The 4763-nt window shown below is 63.8% G+C and overlaps 1 non-coding gene across 1 annotated transcript; it reads right to left on the bottom strand.

The window, feature by feature from the left end:
- Positions 1-1859: 1859 nt before the first annotated feature.
- LOC142868383 (5S ribosomal RNA) lies at positions 1860-1978 on the bottom strand. The gene has a single exon (XR_012917401.1). It is a non-coding gene; the product is annotated as a 5S ribosomal RNA (ribosomal RNA).
- Between the last annotated feature and the right edge of the window lie 2785 nt (positions 1979-4763).

The raw sequence follows: 4763 nt of genomic DNA, 5'->3' as shown, positions 1-4763 counted from the left end.
GCGTGTACGTCCCCAGTCCCCACCTCCGCGGCTCTCCCCTTGCGGGGAGCCGCAGCCCAGCCGGCAGCCGCAGGGCCTCAGGGAAGACACCAGGCTGGGCCCCCGCGGCACAGCGGGGGCACGTCCCCCGCACTCACGCGACTTAGGGACGGCTGCTGGAGACTGCTGCGGCCACCCTGCTGCCGGGTTTCTGGAGGGCTTCCTGGAAGCAGCATCCACACCAAGCCCTTGGAAGGCCCAGGCGACGGAGGAGCCGGTCAGGCAGGGGCCGAGGACGGTGAGAGGCCGGGCGGGAAGGAGCGTGTCAGGCAGGGGCAGAGGACGGTGACCGGCCGGGCGGGGAGGAGCCGGTCAGGCGGGGGCCCAGGACAGTGACGGGCCTGGCCGGGGAGGAGTGCGTCAGGCAGGGGCAGAGGAGACGGGCTGGGTAAGGGTTAGGGTTACAGTTAGGGCACAATTCACAATCCCAAAGACGTGGAAGCGACCCGAGTGCCCATCCATCCAGGAGTGCATCAATAAAATGTGGCGCGTGGACACCACGGAGTGCCATTCGGCTGTGAGGAGCAGCGGTGAGAGGGCGCCTCTCGTGTTCTCCTGGCCAGAGCTGGAACCCGTTCCAGTAAGCCAAGTATCCCAAGAATGGACACACGAGCACCACGTGAGCGCGCTCACCAGCAAACTGGTACGAACGGATGGACGCCTAAGTGGACAGAGAGGAATCACCTTCATCGGGTGGGTGTCGGGCGGGCGGGTGGGGGGAGGGGAGGGGCATACACATCCATTAGGCATGGGGTGGGTGCGCACCGACTGGGGGATGGGCGCACTTGAAGCTCTGACCCGAGGGGGGAGGCTTGGAGAGGGCAAGGCACCCGACCTTAACATTGGTACCCCCACAATACGCTGGAACAACATGAGAGGTATATGAATAAGAACACAGGGGGGGCCGGGCGCGGTGGCTCACGCCTGTAATCCTAGCTCTCTGGGAGGCCGAGGCGGGCGGATTGCTCCAGGTCAGGAGTTCGAAACCAGCCTGAGCAAGAGCGAGACCCCGTCTCTACTAAAAATAGAAAGAAATTAATTGGCCAACTAATATATATAGAAAAACACAGCCGGGCGTGGTGGTGCATGCCTGTAGTCCCAACTACTCGGGAGGCTGAGGCAGCAGGATTGCTTGAGCCCGGAGATTGAGGTTGCTGTGAGCTAGGCTGACGCCATGGCACTCACTCTAGCCTGGGCAGCAAAACGAGACTCTGTCTCAAAAAAAAAAAAAAAAAAAAGAACACAGGGGGGAGGGCGGCACGGGCAACACATGTCACCTGAATACTTGTACTCCCATCATCTGCTTGAAAAGAGAGAGAAAAGAAAATGCAATCCTAGAGGTAAGAGACACTTTTTAAAAATAATGAATCCGAAGAGAAAAGTAAAAGGAGGCCTGTGGAGCAGGTCTGGGTGTGACTCCGGATCCCCCAACATCAGGTGCCACCACCAAAGATTCCTGCGTGTAGCCCATAGAACCCCAAAAGCAACGGGACGAGTTCTGGTCACATACTCCCTCAAAATGACATCCTGGCCTTCTTCTGGAACTCCCTCCCCTCTCAGACTCTCAAGGTTTCCTCCAGCGTGTCGGTTCCCACAGAGCAGACCTTTGGTCTGAGACCTGACAGTCCAGATGCCACGCATGCTGCCGCGTGGCCGCGGTGTCGCGGCTTGGGACAAGAGGAGGCCCCACGGTGCGGGCTGGGGCGCCAGGCACCGCGCGGGCGCTGAGGGTGGGGGTGACCCCCACCCCGGGCCGCCGCCTCGCTCCCAGAAAGGGGACAGAACAAGAGGCAAGAAAAAAAAAAAAAAAAAAAAGCAGCAGCCTGTGGCACCCGGTATTCCCAGGCGGTCTCCCATCCAAGTACTAACCAGGCCCGACCCTGCTTAGCTTCCGAGACCAGACGAGATCGGGGGCGTTCAGGGTGGTGTGGCCCTAGACGGCGGCGGAGGGCGCCCCTGCCCCGCTCGAGAAGCCGAGCCTCTCTGGGCTTCCCCGCCGCCGCCTCCCGCCCCAGGCCCCGCGCCGGGCCGGGCCGGTTGAGTTCGCCGGCCGGGTCCGGCGGGCTCCCAGGGACGGGGGTGATGGGCGGGGCGGGGCGGGGTGGGGGGCTGTCTCTCTATACACACACACACACACTCACACTCACTCACACTCACACAAGATGCGCCTCCACGGCTGGACTCGCCAAGGTGGAGCCCTCCCAGCCCCCCTCGTCTCCTCGCCCGGCCTCCTTCACCTACCCGCTGCCCACCCCCAGCGCGTCGCTGCCGCTGACTGCGCACGCGCGGGACGCTCGCCCTTTGACCCCAGCCAGGGGCCGCCCTCCCCCACAACCCCTTTCAGCTGCGCCCCCCCCCTCGCCCTGTGGGTGGGCTGCCGCCTATTCCCCCGGGCCAGGGCTGGGGCACAGCCAGTGTATGGGGCGTCTCTCTCTGGGGATGTGTCCCATGGGTGGGGTGGGGTGGCGTGGTTTGGGGGGCGCTGAAGAAATCAGTCCCCTCCATCTCCTACCTCTGGAAAACGCCCAAGCCCGTGGAGAACTGCCGGCACCGCTTCGTGGGGGCCGGGACCCTCCTCCGTGTCCTCCTGTGGCCCAGTCCAAGGGGCCTGGGCCTGGCCGGGGCTGCATTGGACCCCGACCACCCTGGCGTGTGGACTCGCTAAAAATCGGCCATTTGATATTGGATTCCAGCCTCCTGGAGGTCATTTCACTAATGAGTGCACCGGAAAGAGTTTCCTAATCCATCTGTGAGGGTGGCAACTGAAAGAGAATTTTAAAGCTGACAGAATAGGCGAGGGAAGGCATAGGAGATTTCCACACCCAGCAAGGAAGACTTTCCCGAAATGGAAGAAAGAAACGAGCAAACAGAGACACCGGTAGCCCGCCCGGAAAAGAGTCTGCCCCTGAGAGAAAGCACCCTGACCAGGTTCACCCGTGGGTGGGTGGCGAGCCAGCGGCATTCAGAAGAGCGAGGCCCGCAGTCTGTGCGGAAGACACCTGCGCTCGGGTGTGTGTGGCGGCGCGATTCACAAGCAGCTCTAGATGTTAAACCAAGGAGAAGCCAGGGAGTTCCCAACGCCCCAGGTGTCCTCAGCCCACGACTGGCTGCTGTGGGAATGCGAAGCCCGGCTCCTTGTCTCAGAGCGGGGTTCCCAGGAGGATCAGGCTGAAGCTGGGACTTGGCCTCAAAGTGTCCCCTCGCATGGCCACCCCCTTCCCCTTCCTGCTCCTCTACTCCTGGTGCCCCTCCATCCAGGGGCCAGACCTTAAAGAGTCACCGCAAGAGAATCCTGGTCCCAAAGGAGCCTTCTGGGGGACCGGTGCTGAGAGAGGTTGTGGGCATGGCCCGCTGGGGCTCTGCCCGACCCAGGGCTGAGAGATGCCACCTCCCAGCTCTGGGTCCCTGCAGGAAGTGTTGGCAAGCACAGGGCCGGTCCTCCAAAGGCCCAGGTGCAGGGAGCCCAGGCCAAGCAGCCTGTGGAAGAAGCCACTTGCCGTGCCACCCCGGGAACAGGACTGCAGGCCCCGGCCCTTCCCACCTCCTCCTCCTCCTCCTCCTCCTCCCCCCCGCCCCGCCCCCACAGGGCACAGGGCTCAGAGACACCTCAGACTCTTGCTACCCAAAGTGCAAAGGGCATCAGTTGCTCCTCCAACCCCCCCCCCCCCCCCCCCCCCCGCCCAGCAGACCGCGTTGTCCAGCCAGCCCCCGGGCCTCCCTGGGGTGCCCAGCACAAAAGTGCAGACACCCACCGGACCCTCAGTCTCAGTTTTCGGAGGTTTTTGCCACTCTAAGGACCCGCAGGCCAGCTGGGCCTTCGGGCAGGACAGAGAGCCCCGGAATCCGACGTGGAGAGCTGCGTGTACGTCCCCAGTCCCCACCTCCGCGGCTCTCCCCTTGCGGGGAGCCGCAGCCCAGCCGGCAGCCGCAGGGCCTCAGGGAAGACACCAGGCTGGGCCCCCGCGGCACAGCGGGGGCACGTCCCCCGCACTCACGCGACTTAGGGACGGCTGCTGGAGACTGCTGCGGCCACCCTGCTGCCGGGTTTCTGGAGGGCTTCCTGGAAGCAGCATCCACACCAAGCCCTTGGAAGGCCCAGGCGACGGAGGAGCCGGTCAGGCAGGGGCCGAGGACGGTGAGAGGCCGGGCGGGAAGGAGCGTGTCAGGCAGGGGCAGAGGACGGTGACCGGCCGGGCGGGGAGGAGCCGGTCAGGCGGGGGCCCAGGACAGTGACGGGCCTGGCCGGGGAGGAGTGCGTCAGGCAGGGGCAGAGGAGACGGGCTGGGTAAGGGTTAGGGTTACAGTTAGGGCACAATTCACAATCCCAAAGACGTGGAAGCGACCCGAGTGCCCATCCATCCAGGAGTGCATCAATAAAATGTGGCGCGTGGACACCACGGAGTGCCATTCGGCTGTGAGGAGCAGCGGTGAGAGGGCGCCTCTCGTGTTCTCCTGGCCAGAGCTGGAACCCGTTCCAGTAAGCCAAGTATCCCAAGAATGGACACACGAGCACCACGTGAGCGCGCTCACCAGCAAACTGGTACGAACGGATGGACGCCTAAGTGGACAGAGAGGAATCACCTTCATCGGGTGGGTGTCGGGCGGGCGGGTGGGGGGAGGGGAGGGGCATACACATCCATTAGGCATGGGGTGGGTGCGCACCGACTGGGGGATGGGCGCACTTGAAGCTCTGACCCGAGGGGGGAGGCTTGGAGAGGGCAAGG

The sequence above is a fragment of the Microcebus murinus genome, unplaced genomic scaffold (genome assembly GCF_040939455.1).
Source record: "Microcebus murinus isolate Inina unplaced genomic scaffold, M.murinus_Inina_mat1.0 scaf030_hap2_Mmur4.0, whole genome shotgun sequence".
Lineage (NCBI taxonomy): Eukaryota > Metazoa > Chordata > Mammalia > Primates > Cheirogaleidae > Microcebus > Microcebus murinus.
The sequence above is the reverse complement of the archived record's forward strand: the minus strand, read 5'-3'. Positions and strand labels throughout refer to the sequence as shown.